A 17,846-nucleotide genomic window follows, 5' to 3' on the forward strand; every position below is an offset into this window, starting at 1 on the left:
CACTTTTGCATTGCTGATATAAACAATAATGACTTTTTTTGCAACCGGGTTTTGGAAAAAAATGAATATTTGCTTTATTTGTATCTTCCTTCCATTTAAGTTAGAGCATGTTTTTAAATTTTTTCTAAGTATTCAGTTCTAAATTCATAACATGAGGTATCTCTGAATTAATAAATGAAATAAAATTGTGTTTGTGTGTAGAAGTATAAGAACTGATATATATATATATATATATAATTATATTATAAATTATGTTATTGAAATCCACTTGGAATAGTATAAAGTTTTGTTGCACAAAAATTATGAAGATGTGAGGCAATCTCTTAAGTTACTTAAAGCGTACAAGTTATTCTGGTTGAATACTATGTAGTTCTCAGAGGAATTTTTTTTATTTTTCTTTGTTTTTGAGAAGCTCAATGTACGTGATAAAACATGGTCACATCTGCCTCCCTCTAGTGTCTCTGTATCTCCTTCTCTCAGTTTTTTGGTTTTTCTGTCATTCAGAAATTATTTTTGATAATCCACTAAGTCCAGTTAGAGCTGCCCATATGCGCACACTGAGGAGACCATCAAAGAGCACAGGAAAACTACCAGGGGACATTTCCTCAATAAAGAATGATTCTCTCCCCAGCAGCTATCCACTGCCAATAGCTCCTTAGGAAAGGGTGGGGGCTGGAGATCACTTCCTCCATCTATGCTGTGTTTCGAGGTAGGAGTTTGAAGTTAAGTAATCTCAGCAAGTCCTGAGTTAACTGCCACTGATGACCACCAAGGGAAGGTAGATCAGTGTATGGACCACAAGCGTTATTACTGCAATACATTCAGGCGATACATTGCCTAGTTAAACCTGACATGTGCCTCTCTGTAACCAGTTTTTTTTTTCTTTGAAAAGCAGCGGAAGACAGACTACTAGGCAGAATTATCCCAGCTGTCAAAATCCACAATAATTACTTACTTGTCATCAAGACTAGTGAAGAATATTTCTTTTCGACAAACTAATTAGTTTATCCTTCAATTCATTGTACTTTATCTCCTTCAATTGACAAGTATGCATTAGCAATATATACTTATTCACTATTTAATCAATTTTCTGCAATCATAAACACTATTCCAACACAGAAATAATATTTTTATTTTCCTAAGCCTGTGTCTATGGTGGGAGACTAACCAGAAGTCCCATTTTCAGAAAATATAACTATTGTTATTTGAAATAAATATAATGAGGGCCATATTTCACATAGAATGTTTGTAAGCCAAACTTGGAAAGCAATGACTAAAATGTGCCCTGCATGATCAGTTGGTTTCAGGCTTTAGCTCAAGATTTTAGATAAACGTCTGTGTGCTGGAATAGAGAATATCATAAGAGCTGGCTACCCAGAGTGCCACAGATTTCTCTCAGAGCTGTACAATTAATAGACAACATATTTAATCTTTTCATAGGTCTCTATAGTCTTACACTGGTTAGAAAATATTGATTTACATTTTTTCACCTAAACTATATTTTCCAAAAAACTGTGCTATTTTTTGTTTGTAGGTTTTTTACATAAAAAAACATTATTTGCTCCCAACCATTTTTCTAATGATGTCTCTGCAGAAAGGTTGAAGAGAAAGAAGGGTTGATCAGGGGCTGATACTGTATTCACAGGGCTTTAAAACTAAAGAACACTATTTCAGAATCCAAAATATATTTCTTAAAGTATTCAGAATGCTTCAGTAACTTGGATAAGGCTAAATCTTATCCAACCTCTGTCTTAATTCTAAAGCCTGAGTGTTTAGGTTCTTAACAGGAAGTAAAGAGTATGTTGGCTTAGAAAAAGATTTTTTTTAAGATCCTGAAAATTCTGGTCTCTTAACAAGTTCAGTCTGGCACCATGAAATAATTGATGCCATCAGTTCTCTCATTAACATTCCTTCAGCTTCCCTATCTCTTGAAACGTTATTTGGATGCCCTCAATTGGCCAAGCTCAGGCTTTCACAAGGGAAAGAAAAGAATTTCTATACACCCTTATCTTCTAGAATGGAATGCTATTCTAAGGAATATATCTAAGAAATGCCCCATATTAAAAGATTTTCTGGATGCATAAAACAACCAGTTTCCACCACACACCTATTATGATACTATTCAATGCAATGATGAAGAAATACAAATCAATTATAGATACACTACAATTACTTTGTTATATACATATGCTTAGGTTACCTGGAAGTAGGAGAAGATTGCCGTAGTGGTATGTCATACAAAGGAAAACATAACAAACACCTTATTTTTGAAAACTATTATCTTTTCATTATGAGTATACAGGCAGGAACTGTCATGTCATCAAGGTAACAGAAGAGGAGATCCTAAACTCACTCTTTCCCACGAAGATAAATGTCCAACAACAACATATAGAAGAACCTTCGGCAAGAAGTTCATAAGCAAGCTGAAAGCCTTCTAAACCCCAGACAGCAATAAGATGAGTCATGCTAAAGCCAGCAGGAATACGCAAGGCACATTCCTCCACTGCACTTACTCTCTGAAGTGACAAAAGGGGAACTCTTTCTCTACTTTCTCCATATGGATGGGCAGTAATAACTGAATTATGCACCCGACATTTGACTTTTAAGAGGGTGTTCCAAAAGACTGACTTCTACGTCCCAGGTCTTTGGCACCCCAGGTGTTAGACTCACTGAGAACAAAGATGACAGTTTGTTCTAGCACACATCTCAAGTAGTCTAATAAAAACGCAAACTAGATTTCAACTTTTCCTTGAGGTGGGAGGTATTTGACCCATGTGACCAATGTGACAGTATTTCTCTTTCTTCAATGTACACATTTCTAGTAAGATAAAGAACACTAAGATTAAGTCATGAAAGAAATAAAAAACTCGATATAGCCATAGCTAAAAAGAAAGATTAAATCAGATATCAAAATTTTACAAGAGTACCAAGTCTGAGTCAGCGCTTGACTGAACTCTACTCATGTCTGAAAACTTCTCACCATTCTTTCTCAATGTCTCCCCAACAGCCACAGAGGAAGGCACAATTCTGAATTCATCTTAGGAGGCCAGTATTTCTCTGGCACCCAAATCAGACACTGCATAAATACTTTTGGCCAGTGTTCCTTAAGAACATGAAACATTTATGAGTCACCACCAAAAGCACCTCAACAGGATCACACTTTAATGTAGTAAAGAGTATTTCAGGATGGAATGTTATGCCCCACAGTGAAAAAGAAAAAAATCGTAAGGTCAGGGAACAAGACAAAGAAGCTCGCGGTTGTCACTTCTGTTCAGCTCTCAAATCCCAAATAAAGCAGTTAGGCAAAGCAAATCACCATTTCACTCATTCTGCCTCCGACAACTCTATAATTTGGTTATTCTTCTATAACTTTTCTTTCTTTAACAAATGCACGATTGTCTTACTTTGTGACAAAATGCCACGTCCAAGACAACTTATAGAAGAAAGCATTAAATGGAGCTTCCAGTTGCAGACGGTGAGTCTATGACCATCATGTCAGGGCGCAAGGATGCAGACAGGTAAGCATGACACTGGAGCAGTAGCTCATAGCTTATGTCTGTTTCACATGGCACCCGGGAGAAAGAGGGCTGACTGTGAATGGTATGGGCTTTTGAAATCTCAAAACATGCTCCCAGGGACACACCTCCCCCATAAGACCATACCTCCTAATTCTTCACAAACATTTTCACCAATGGTTGAGTCAAATATATGAGCATAAGGGGGCATTCTCATTTAAATTGACACAATAACAAAAGCAACTTTAGTAAAGGAATTTGTTTTGGCTCACAGTTTGAGTGTATACTGAATCCATCAGGGAAGGCATGGCAAACAGGAGTATGAGGCAGTTGGTCCTGCTGCATCCACAGGCAGGATGCAGAGAGAGGTAAATGGTGGTGCTGGCCTCCCCTGGCTCACTTTTCCTCTTTATATGCAGTTTGGAACAACAGCCTTCAGGCTGCAGCCACCTATACTGAAGGCTAAACCTCATCAACATTCAGTAAACTCCCTGGAAACACTCTCCAAACATACCCAGGACTGTGTGTTCTAGATGATTCTAAATCCAGTTACTTTGACAAGGAAGATTAACATGTTATTCATTTATTTATTCCACCAACTTTCTGCTCTTTGCCAGTTATTGTGTTTAATACAAGTAATAAATACTGATATGTTCTATCCTTTTCCTGTACTCAAGAGAACAGAGTATATCAGAGTATAATCAGAAAGGCACAAAAGAGATTGATACACAATGAAAGATCCAATTCCTTATTCCCAGGAGTAAGGACATCAGCAAAGACAGTTTACTTATTTGTTTACAAAGACAGTTTACTTATTTGTGCTTGATTCTGGAAATACCTCTCCACATTCCAATAGGAATAGTGATCTGTGCCACCTATACTTGAGAAAAAGAGGAAGTACATTTTTCATAAATATGAAGGGAAAACGAGATACATCAATTGTTGGACTCTTCAAGCAATCCATCTTACAGACACAGTGTGTTCTGATGCTAAAACCCACCAGGAGATTGTGGTGGTAGTCTCCCTTTTCCACCTTTATCAATGGCCAAGGTTGATCAATGGTTTGGTGGTTATTTCTCATTTGTCACAGGCTACTTTCTATCAGTGACAAAATATGCTGTCTGAGCTCATTACTCTCTGTTACTCTAATTTTCATATAAGTACCCTGTGACTTTACGGAGACTTATTATTCCTTTATGCCACACCAAGCTGATGCTTGTGCTTCAAAACATTATAACAATGGTGTCTAATTTCCATATATTAAAATCCATATATTGAAATGAGGTATGCTGTGGGACAATGGTCTTTTATCATGTTACTTATATAATTTTAATAAAATACTGATTGGCTAGTTGCCAGGCAGGAAGTAGAGGCAGGGCAATGAGAATGCCGGGAAGAGGGAAGTTTCAGTCCCCAGTCATGACCCAGATGCAGAAGAAGCAAGATGTGACGGCCTTGCTGAGTAAGGTACCAGCCACATGGAAACTCAGACAAAAATTATTGCCTAATGTAAGTTATAAGAATTAGTTAATAAGAAGCCTAAGCTAATGGCCCAATCAGTTTATAACTAATGTAGAACTCTGTGTGATTTCTTTGGGACTTAATGACTGCGAGAACAGAGCAGGACAGAAAACTCAGTCAACAGAGGTACATGAAATTTGTGCTTTATTTTGGAGGTCAAAATTCACAAGCATTCAAATATGTGAAAACTATATATTTCATGTATCAAAGGTTAATTTTGACACATGAAATTTGGTTAGTTTTCAAATCAAAACTGTAATGGAAAAAAATGTTCCAGCATTATACTCTGTTCACTGGAATGAGTCAGTTTCCTATCAATCCATTGTGGGTTCTAATTTTACAGTCTTTTCATTAACTACAACTTTCTTTCAGATATTGACCCCATTAATCTATCTGCATTATTTACAAAATTCAGAATTATAATATATCAATCATATGTTTATGAATGGGGGAAGTAAAGAAAGAAATCATGATGAAGTCTTTTGGGTAACTCTAGAGTTTCTATGACTGTCTGCTTAGGGTTAGGCTGACACACACAACACAGGGCGGCCAGAGCCCCACAGCCCTCCCTATCAGTCTGCATGTTGGGCATCTGAGACATCATTCAGGCACTCTTCAGAAACCTGTGAGCACTTTATGTCTATGTATTTGTTTCCTAGAGACAGGGTTAAAATTGACACAAACCAGTAGCTCAAAACAGCAGAATTTTGTTTTCTCACACTTCTGTGCACATAACTTCATGCCCAAAGTGTTGGTAGAGCCATATTCCTTTTGAAGAGACCCAGGGAGGATTTTTCCTCAACCACATCCAGTTCATGTTAGCTGCTGGTGAACTATTATGATCTTCTCTGGAGAAATGCATCGCCCATTCTCTGTCTCCTCATTCTGTTCTTCTTTCAGTGTCCCCTAAATATCCTTCTGGATATCAGGCATAGACTGTGCCCATCCTAATCCATTTGACTTATTCTTGACTACATTAATCCCCAAAGCACTATTTCCAAATAAGTTTTGAGAGTCTGAGTAGACATGAGTCTTTAGGAAATGCCAGCTAGCAGTCAGTTAGTAGTTAGCAACCTTTTTGTTGTGTTAAAACAACCTTCTGTTAAGGAGATTTAATGTTAAATTCCATCTTTGAGGTAAGACTTGTCTTAAAGGAAGTCCTTACTATTACATCAGAAGTCAAGACAAACACAATGCTTTGCAAAAAGCATTGGTATTTAGAATAGCAAAATAGTGCCAATTAAGTTCTTATTTGTAATCACTCCTCCTGTATACCTTATTAGCATAATTGCTACAGCAAATGTTCAGACCATGATTGCAAATGTCTGATGCAAGATAAGATGAGACCATTGTAGATTATAACACAAGCTACAAAAGGGTCTGCCAGGAAAATTTAGACATAAGTTTGGCTAAATAAATAAATAAATAAATATTATTCCTTAGAAATGTACTGTATTACCATAAGATAGAAATGTCATCTATGGGGTTACATGTGATTATACCTATTACATTTGCTCACAAAGTCAGCTTCTGAGTTTTAAAAATTAAGTTCACAGATCAGCAGGTTTAGATATTTTAGGCTGTTTCAAAGTTGTAAGAAATTGATACCTCAAAGTGGTTGCACAAGTTTGCATTCCCACCAGCAATGGATGAGTGTTCCCCTTGCTCCATATCCCCTCGATCCAGCATAGGTTATTATTGGTGGTTTTGATTTTAGCCTTTCTGACAACCACTTTGGAAATCAGTGTGGCGGTTTCTCAGGAAACTGAGAGTCAACCTGCTTCGGGATTCAGCAATTCCACTCTTTGGAATGCCCAAACATACTACAACAGCATTTGTTCAACTATGTTCAAAGCAGCATTATTTGTAATAACCAGAACCTGGAAACAACCTAGATGCCAATCAACAGAAGAATGGATAAAGAAAGTGTGGCAATATACACATTAGAGTACTACTCAGGGGTAAAAAACAATGACATCTTGAATTTTGCATGAAAATGGATGGAAATAGAAAACACTATCCTGAGTGAGGTAACCCAGACCCAAAAAAGATGAATATGGTATGTACTCACTCATTAGTGGATTCTAGCTATAAACAAAGAACCTTGAGCCTATAGTTTGTGATCCTAGAGAAGCTAAATAAGAAGGTGAACCCAAAGAAAAACATATATAGATCCTCCTGGAAATTGGAAGCAGACAAGATCGCCGGGCAAAAGTTGGGAGCATTGTCCGGCCATGGATGGAGATAGAGACAGAGACCCACACTGAAGCACTAGGCTGAGCTCCCAAGGTCCAGTTGAAGAGCAGAAGGAGGGAGAAGATGAGCAAGGAAGTCAGAACCACGAGGGGTTCATCCACCCACTGAGACAGTGTGACTGATCTTATGGGAGCTCACCAAGACCAGCTGGACTGGGACTGAACAAACATGTGATCAAACCAAACTCTCTGAATGTGGCTGACAATGGGGGGTGACTGAGAATCCAATGATAATGGCACTGGGATTTGAGTCTACTGCATGTACTGGCTTTTTGGGATCCTAGTCTGTTTGGATGCTCACCTTCCTAGGCCTGGGGGAGTGGGAGGGAAATGGGAGGAGGGGAGGAGTTGGAAATTTTGAATGGTATTATTTATAAAACAATACAAGAAAGAAAAAGAAAACAAAATAAAATAAAATAATAAAAATAAAAAAGCAACAAAAATAGAAATTGATACCTCTACTTTGCATTGTATTTTGAAAATACAGAATTTTTAAACACGGTTCAGTTCTCAGCAAGATAACCTTACTATTCCATTTTCCCATTTCCTTCACTTTGACTTCTTCTATATTGTGTGTCCCCTAGTTCGTCCAACCAGTTCGCAAAGCACCTGTTTGCTAGCTCTCCATCTCTCATCAGGCTATGAAAATGTCTACAAATTGTATTGTGAACAGCAAAGGCATTGTTTTTCTAACCACTACAGACTTTAGGACCAGGCTGCCTTAATTCCAAATTTTATGTGTGATTTTGGGTTGCTTATTGTTTTGAAAAAAAGAATTTTATTATAAAAATAATGCTATTAATAATGCCTCCAAAATATTACAAACCTGAGAAAAGTCACAATAGAAAATATGGCCCCCGGCCCCATAATTAGGTATGATTACCAACTAATGTGATGCTAGTATGAACACAGAAAAAAATACATCTGAATTCAAAGTAAACTATGAAGAATTCTGGAAAGAAAACGTAGCTTCTCATGGTGAACATACTTGAAGTTTGTAGTAACCCAGCTTTTATGAGTGGCTGATGGAACCGAATAGAAAGGGATTCAATGAATATAGATATATTTGAAGACACTGAGACACAGTCCTTCAAATAACTTCCTCTGTGATGATAAAATAGAGCAAAATGGTGACACCCAACCCACCGAAGGCCTAGAGCCTCTTTGAGTTTGTGGGCTGGGGCTTGCAGTGCACCACAGCAGTTCTGTGACATTGGACTTAAGTCTTCTTAAATTTTTTATCTTTTATTTTTCTGAAATTATAAATGTTTTTCAGGACTTTCAGTATATATATATATATATATATATATATATATATATATATAGATAGATAGATAGATAGATAGATATTTGTGTATATATTTTATATATAATTGGTATTGAATGACCAACTGTGTGTTTGTCCCTGGGGAAGACTATTCTCTCACTCTCAGGATTCCTTAGTTGCCTGTTATTCTTTGGGTAGGGCTGTTGTCCTATGAACTCTCTCTGTCCATGTTAGCATGTCTGTTCATGCCCATCTTATTTGTGCCGGCATCCGAGTTTTCTTTCTTCAAAAGTTATACTGCTCTTTGTCCGGCTAAAACCAAAATGTTGACAATGAAATATCATCATATCTCGGTCTGAAAAGCATAGCTGTCTCTCTGAGTCCTCCCTTGACTTAATTAGTTATCAGTTCCCTTTTGATTTTTATCTGTGAAAGGGTGTAAGTCAGAACTTTGAATTTATGAGATATATTCTAATTAAATAAAGCGTCCTTTGAAATTCAGAGTTCTATTATCTGGTAGAAAATTTAAGCTCTGAGAATTCATGGTAGAAATAAAGAATCGAATTCTTAAGTTGTTGATATTCATCACTTGCCTTTCATGAACTCATTAATAGAGTGTCTGCTCTGAAAGCTGAATAATGAAGCTTCCATTTTCTCTGGTTCTCTTTTGCAACAGATGGGGAAAAGCCAATGAATGACTGAATCGCCAACCAGCCATGGGTGCCATGGTGACTACCAGTGCTTAACTTCAGATAGCTGTGATAAATCTCAAAACTCACCTGAATAAACCCTTAATCAGTGTGTCAGTGAAATCCTCTTGAAAATGAGAGGATACAGCTTAGACTATGTCTAATGTTTCCCACACCATACCCTTGGGTTTTGGATAAAATGCAGATAACTTAGCTATGGTCATCAGTTAAGTTTTATTATTTAGAAATAGAACATTTTTAAGATGAAAATTCTAGTCTTTCTGGAATATAGTTTATTAATTATAGGATCAACTTGGGTCAGAGTAGTTATCTTGAAATATGTATTTTGATAGAAAAGAAAGAATATTAGAACAGTTTTCTTCAATTACTCTTTGCCTTGAGCTTAAATCACATCCATTTTTTTAAATCAATGCTCCCTTTTTATGTCTTTGCCTAGCATAGAGGTTGAACACCAAAGCTAACCTTAGACCCTTACTTTTTTCTTTTTTTTTCAGCAGATTATTTTTTTTATTACTTTATAAATAATACCAATCAAAATTTCTACTTTCTCCCCTCCTCCCACTTCCCTCCTGCTCCCCCACTCAACCTCCCCTCTCCCCCTCCAGTCCTAAGAATGGGAAGTCCAAGGCCCTCTCCCCTCCATCCATGCTCCTTCAGTCCCAATTGTCAGCCACATTCAAAGGGTCCAGTTTGATCCCATGCTCTTTCAGTCCAGCTGGATTTGGTGAGCTCTCCTATGCTCAGGCACACTGTCTCAGTGGGTTGACCAACTCCTCGTGGTCCTGACTTCCTTGTTCATATTTTCTCTCCTTCTGCTCTTCAACTGGACATTGGAAGCTTAGTCTAGTGCTCCAATGTGGGTCTCTGTCTCTATCTCCATCTATCGCCTGACAAAGTTCTATGGTGATATTTAAGACAGTCATCAGTCTGACTATGGGACAAGACCAGTTCAGGCAGCCTCTCCTCCACTGCCCAGGGTCCTAGCTAGGGTCATCCTCATGGACTCCTGGGAACCCCTCCAGAGCCAAGTCTCTTGCCAACCCCAAAATGTGTGCCTCAATTAAGATATCTTCTTCCCTGCTCCCATATCCGTCCTTCCTCCATCTCAACCATCCCACTCCCCCAAGCTCTCCCCAACCCTCCCCTTTCTCCCTTCTCTCTCCCCCTCTCCCATTCCCTCACCCACTCCCACGACATGCTCCCAAATTTTGCCTGGCAATCTTGTCTGCTTCCAATTTCCAGGAGGATCTATACCGGTTTTTCTTTGTGTTCACCGTTTTACTTAGCTTCTCTAGGATTGTGAACTATAGGCTCAATATCCATTGTTTATGGCTAGAATCCACTAATGAGTGAGTACATACCATATTCATATTTTTTGTGTCTGGGTTATCTCTCTCAGGATAGCAGTTTCTATTTCCATCCATTTGCATGCAAAATTCAAGATGTCATTGCTTCTTTTTTTTTCTATAGCTTTTAGGTGTGCTGTTAAGTCTCAAATGTGAGCTTTCTCTGTTTTCTTTATGTGGGCACTTAGTACTATGAACGTTCCTCTTAGCACTATACTCCATTGTGATCCGATAGGACACAGGTGGTTATCCCAATTTTTTTGTATGTGTGGATGTTTGCTTCGTTATCAAGTATTTGATCAATTTTCAAGAAGGTTCCATGAGATGCTGAGAAGAAGGTATATTTTTTCCTATTTGAGTAGAATGTTCTATAGATGTCTGTTAAGTCCATTTGACTCATTACATTTGTTATGTTTCTCTTATTTCTCTGTTAAGTTTCTGTCTGGTTAACCTGTCCATTGATGAGAGAGGAGTGTTGAAATCTCTTCTTACTGTGTGTGGTTTGATGTGTGATTTGAGTTCTAGTAATGTTTCTTTGGTACTTTTATATTAAGGGCAAAGATATTCAGAATTGAGACTTCATCTTGATGAATTGTTCCTGTTATGAGTATAAAGAGTCATTCTCCATCTCTTTTGATTGGTTTTAATTTGAAATCAATTTTGTTCAATATTAGGATAGCCACACCCACTAGTTTCTTAGGTCCGTTTACTTGGAAAACCTTCTCCCAACCCTTTACTCTGAGGTAGTTTCTGTCTTTGAGGTTGAGGTGTGTTTCTTGTAAACAGCAGAATGTTAGATCCTGTTTTCATATCCACTCTCTTAACAGTGCCTTTTTATAGGTGAACTGAGTTCAATGATAATAAGCGGTATTAATGACCAGTGGTTGTTAACTTTGGTTATTTTTTTGGTGGTAGTGTTTGTGTGTTTCTTTTCTCTGTGTTGGTGGAGGGCTTTCAGATATCTTCAGATAGCAAAATATCTTTGCTATTGTGGGTGTTGTTGGCTTCCTTGGGTTGATGTTTTCCTTCTAGTACTTTCTGTAAGGTTGGGTTTGTGGATACAGATTGTTTAAATCTGTTTTTGTCATGGAATATCTTGTTTTCTTTATCGATGGTGAAAGAAAGCTTTGCTGGGTAGAGTAGTCTGGGCTTGCATCCGTGGTCTCTTAGTGTCTGCAGCACATCTATCCAAAACCTTCTGGCTTTCATGGTTTCTATTGAAAAGTCAGGTATAATTCTGATAGGCTTACCTTTATATGTTACTTGACTTTTTTTTTTGCAGTTCTTAATATTCTTTCTTTATTTTGTATGTTTTGTGTTTTGATTATTATATGGAGAATTTTTTTTTGATCCAGTCTATTTGGTGTTCTGTAAGCTTCTTGTACCTTCATAGGAATATTCTTCTTTAGGTTGGGCAAGTTTTCTTCTATAATTTTGTTAATTTTCTGGGTCTTTGAACTGGATTTATTCTCCTTCTTCTACCCCTATTATTCTTAGGTTTGGTCTTTTCATGGTGTCCCAGAGTTCCTGGATATTTTGTGTTAAGAATTTGTTGGATTTGATGTTTTCTTTGATCAATGAGTCTATCTCCTTTACAGTATTCAGCGCCTGAGATTCTCTCTACTATCTCTTGTATTCTGTTGGTTATACTTGTCTCTGTAGTTTACCCAGATTTTCCATATCCAGCTTCTGTTTCTTATTCTGTTTCTTCAGTTTCTGTTTTCTTTATTACCTCCATTTCGGTCTTCAAGTCTTGAACTGTTTCCTTTACCTGTTTGAATGCTTTTCCTTGGTTTTCTTGGGTAACTTTGAGGGATTAATTTCTTCTAACTTTTTGTTTGTCTTTTCTTCCATTTCTTTAAGGGTCTCCATCATTTTCATAAGGTTACGTTTATAGTCTTTCTTCTACTTCTGGGTTAGGATGGTCAAGTCTTCCTGTTGCATGTTCGCTGGATTCTGGTGATATCATGTTTCATTTCAGGATGTTGGAAAAATTCTTGCATTGGCACTTGCCCATCTCTTCCTTCAAATGTGGCCAGCAGAGACTAGGCATCTTGGTTCAATCTTTGTTGTGGCTGACTAGGTACTTGGGAATTTTTCTTTGTCTGCCCTCTCTTAGGTCCCCTCAGCACTGAAGCAGGCTCTCAGACCCCCCTTCCCCCCGGAATGTGTTGGGGGATCCAAGGACCTTGCAGATGAAAAGGCGGACTTGGAAGGCAGAGGGAAAATCTGGGTAAACTACAGAGACAAGTATAACCAACAGAATACAAGAGATAGTAGAGAGAATCTCAGGCACTGAATACTCTAAAGGAGATAGACTCATTGATCAAAAAAAAAAAAAAAAAAAAAAACCCAGCAGCAGTGAACTCACCCTGCTGGAAAGTTCTCCCTGGCCAGAAAGGCTTAAGGAGTTGGAGGAAGCCTGGATTCAGTTTCTCAGGACTGTCTGGCTGTGTGGCCACTTGCTCACCTCTCCGGATCCCCTCAGCATGGGAACAGGGTTTCTTGCTGTATTCTAAAAACCTCGCAGACAAAAAGGCAGACTTGGGGGGCAGGGTGGGATGGTACAAAGAGCAGGAACACTCCCCGCTGGCTCTCTGGACCCCTCAGCCAGCAGAAGCAGGCTGTATTGGGGGATCCAAGAACCTCGAAGAGGAAAAGGAGTGCTTGGGGGCAGGGTTGAATGGGGTAAAGAAGGCCAGCAGCAGGGGACATACCCTGTTGAATAGCCAGAAACACTTAGGGAATTGGAGGGCGCCTGGATTCAGTTCCCCCGGACTGTCTGGCCCTGTGACCACTTACCTCTCTGGATCCCCTCAGCATGGGAGCCCCATTCTTGACCCTATAAACAAAACATTAAATTTAAACCACATACTGTCAGCTTTATAAATGAGAATATTATAGGACAAAATTAATTAGCAAAACATTTATACCCCAATTAACCCAATGGCTATATGTTGTTCTTCCAATATTCAAAATTTAAAACTCAGCTATATGACCAAAGCCACCTTTTAATTGCAGACATTCCATCGACTCAGTACTAGAATTTTAGTAAGAGATGACAAAATAAAGGTATGTCCTTTAGCAGGAATAATCAATCCAACATTAATTTATTCCTCAAACATGTGTTGGTGTCTACATTGCACTGAATATTTACAGAAAGCACAGGTAATTGAACATAATGTATACACCAAAGACTTTATTCTTGAATTAATTCAAATTAATTCAAGATTTTAAATGTGCTAGAGGTATGTGCATATGAATACAAATGCCCTTAGAGGCTGCATGGATCAGATCACCTGGAGCTTATATGGAATAGCACTTGGGTCCTCTGAACAGCAGTGTATGCTTTCAACCCTTGAGGAACCTCTTTAGCCATCTATTTTTATTTTTGATTATCAAAGTTTGTATGTATTACTTTACTGTTATGAATTAATATCAAAGTTAGAAAATTATAGACAAGTTCTAACAGTTTATAAAATGGTCATTGATAAGGAAAATGTGACTTTTACATACTTGATATTGTAGTTGTAATATGGATTTATGTTAATAAGAGTTAAGAAAAATGAAAACACTAAAATTTAAATATTTATATTAACCGAAAAATATCCCTTAAATTTACCTGGCGTAAGTTAATACCCGTAAAAACTATTTAATCTAAAATGGATCAAATTTCCTGAAAACATACTATTCAATTACAAAGAACAAAAGAAAAATTATATTTTGAATAAACCAATGTTTGGATGTTTTATTAATTAAACCACTTAATGTATATTTTAATTTTCCTACATCCTTCAAACTAGGTTAATATAATTTTGACCAAAGACTACAAAAGTACAGTAATGATGGAAACATAGATCCTGTATGCTTTTCCCCTTTGCATGCCTTCCTGTTCATTTCTCCTGCATCCATTGCATCATAGTAAACCTTATTACAAAAGACCTCCCTGATAATCTACTCTAGAATAAACGATGGCACAAAGGACTTAAGCATAGTTAAGTCACCGTGGCCCTATGAATCTGAATATTAGAATGCTTTCTAGGAGGTAGCTTTGCTTATATATACTTAAATTAATTAAAAGTATGAAGTTTAGAAGGTGAACTTTGAGGACTCTACCAGTGGTTTGGTAGAGGCAGAAACACCCTGTGAAGCATAGGCTGGCCAACTTAGCTTTGTACTGTGTGGTGTCTCTCTGGACTTCACAAGTCAGAGCCTGGCATCACCAGTTGCCTATGTCACTGGCTGTGGAAAAATAAACATATTTCTGTTCCTTTTCAGTCTCTGCCTGGAATCATTACCATTACATGTCCCTCATACTCAGTTTCCAATGAGCCAAACCATTGTCATCAATGAAAGTAGAGTTTCTATGTTCCATTGGTCACTCTAGAATAAATGTTCTCTGACTACTAAAATCCATTCTAGAAATAACACAGTTAAATTCAAACTATTTAGTCATGAGAAATAAATGCAAAGTAAACATTTAATGGAGCCGACTAACATATACTGCTTTGAAATTGGCTTCTCTTTAAAACAATAATCTAAAACATAATACTATAATTATTGCAAGAGTTTTAATCTAACAATATGAATCTCTTTAGCTGACTTTACCACAGTCAGACATCTTATAATTGTTTTGTGTCTGTGTAAAGAAAAGCAACTTGCCTCTAATGTATTTCAATATTAAACTTAAGTGTGCAATTACAAAGTTAAAAGGAGGCATTTTAAACAACCAAGCATAAAATCTGTTAAAGTCCAATGCACTTTATTTTGATAATTTTTCTGAAATACACTATTGCCTATAACACTCATCTAATTTCCCTGGAAGAATGAGTTTATCTTGAGAGTTCTAAAGCAAATGGTTCCTAAATAATGAAAAAGTCTAATAAGTTTTTAGCTTCTATAACATGTACTCATTACTGACAAATGATAAAAGGATTCAGGAGAAAGGAATAATTATATTATTTTAAAGTTTAAATTGATAACTTAAAGCTTTCATATATTAGCATGTTTTCTGTATTTTAAAAAGATGATGTCTCATGTTTCTGTTCATTTTAACATTCATTACAAGCATCAAAGAATCCACACGGACTCAGCTGTGCATTCTTATGAGCCATACCGCAGGAATAGATACGTGTTAAAACACAGCAGGATATAAATATGCAAAACTCCAACTATATACAGTTGTATAGCGCTGACACTTGTTGAAGCCTGCAAAGCTAACTTACTTCATTAAAAGCACAGCCCTAAGTGCCATAAAATCTGTAGAATACATATACTTAAAATACGAATGTGGTTATACTTTAGTTACACTTTAGTTTCAAAGGTTATAATTAACGAAGCTCACATGAAGTTTAAAGTCAGATCTACTATGTTTGACTTTTTCAACTAAAAACGTCATGTATGTGTTTCTAATTTTTTATCTATCTTGAGGATTAAACAAAGGTTGGTAGGACTTGGCCCTGCACAGTTCAGCAACTTTCTTCTACTTCTCTCATGTCAAACATTTGCTTCTAGAATGCTGAAAGGTCTGTTCTCTCTAATAACTCAAGACAGCCTGGGGATTGAAACACAATTCCATCAGATTGCTGATGATGCAAAGAAGCCTAAATGAACTAAATACCAGAAAAATTCCTAGAAAAGACAGTCAGGACAGTGGGAGAAGTAAGCCAAAATTCATCAGTGTATGAGGTGATGTGACAGGTCAGAATCCCAAGAATCTCAACAAAAAGCACCTGCCAAGTGCCTAGCCTTGGATTCCATTCAATTGTCACAAAGAGCTTAGAAGTGCATTATTTCTATATGTGACTTTAATTCCTGTTTCACAAAATCAGCTTGAAATCAGAAGAAGGCCACAGCCAGGGTTTATGTCAGGCAAGTTAGTTCTGAAGCAGTTTGCCAGTAAGTTTATCTATCCATCAATAGAGCCTGATGACTGAACTCCAATTATCAAACATGATTTCAACTACCTCCTTAAGTAAACCCAATACAGTAAAGCCAATTTTGTAGAAACAGCTTTTTACATGGATGCAGGTGCCAAGGCTCCCCACTCCAAGCTTCTAGCTCTGCATCAAAATATTACGTCAGATTTAACCTATTCTCAACTCAAACAATATTCAAGAATATTATAATTTAAGCGACAAGAATAACATACATAGTTTATCCCTTTCTACTCATAGACATCTATTATTTCCATAAGAATAAATTGTACGTTCTATTATTTACAAGACATAGTAAATTAAAAGTGACTGAGGTTTTTCAAGATGGGATTTCTCTGTTGCTTTGGAGGCTGACCTGGAACTTGCTCTATAGACCAGGCTGGCCTTGAACTCACAGAGGTCTGCCTGCCTCTGCCTCCCAAGTGCTAGGATTAAAGGTGTGTGCCATTGCCCGGCTCAAAAGTGACTACGTTTTAGGAAAAACTTGGACCTTTGGTATCTTTAGAAGTTGCTTTCGGCAACCTAAATGCCCCTTGAATGAAGAATGGCTAAAGAAAATGTGGTACAATTATACAATGGAGTACTACACAGCAGGAAAAAAAATGACATCTTGAATTTTGCAGGCAAATGGATGGAGCTAGAAAACATCATTTTGAGTGAGGTAATCCAGACCCAGGAAGATAATTATCACATGTACTCATAAGTGGTTTTTAAACATAAAGCAAAGAAAACCAGCCTACAAACCACAATCCCAGAGAACCTAGACAACAATGAGGACCCTAAGACATTGATCTAATCTACATGGGAAGTAGAAAAAGACAAGATCTCCTGAGTAAATTGGGTGCATGGGGATGGTGGGATAGGGTTGAAGGGGAAGGAAGAGCAAGGGAGGGGAGCAGAAGAAAATGTAGAGCTCAATAAAAATCAGTAAAATTTAAAAAATGAAGCTGCTTTCTTAATTTTTACCACATAAAATAGAGATATCTACTGTCCTACACACTATCCAAACAGCTGCTAGTCTCAGATCATTCAAATAGAGATGGTACTGTGAAGTTTATCAAGCCTGTGATCATAATCAACTTCTCTAAAATGCACATCTCTTAGAGAATTAGCAATGAGTTTATAAACTATTATAAATAGGACATTTTTTGTATTTTGAAATATCACCAAAACTGATTCATAAGAATGCCCTTTCTTAATGGCTTCAAAACAAAAGCAAGTAGAATATTGGCCAGGGATCCTGAATGGAACAGTGGGGGCAAGTACTTCCAGAGGAGTGCCTACCCGCAGGCATCT

The sequence above is a fragment of the Microtus pennsylvanicus genome, chromosome 19 (genome assembly GCF_037038515.1).
Source record: "Microtus pennsylvanicus isolate mMicPen1 chromosome 19, mMicPen1.hap1, whole genome shotgun sequence".
NCBI classification, from domain to species: domain Eukaryota; kingdom Metazoa; phylum Chordata; class Mammalia; order Rodentia; family Cricetidae; genus Microtus; species Microtus pennsylvanicus.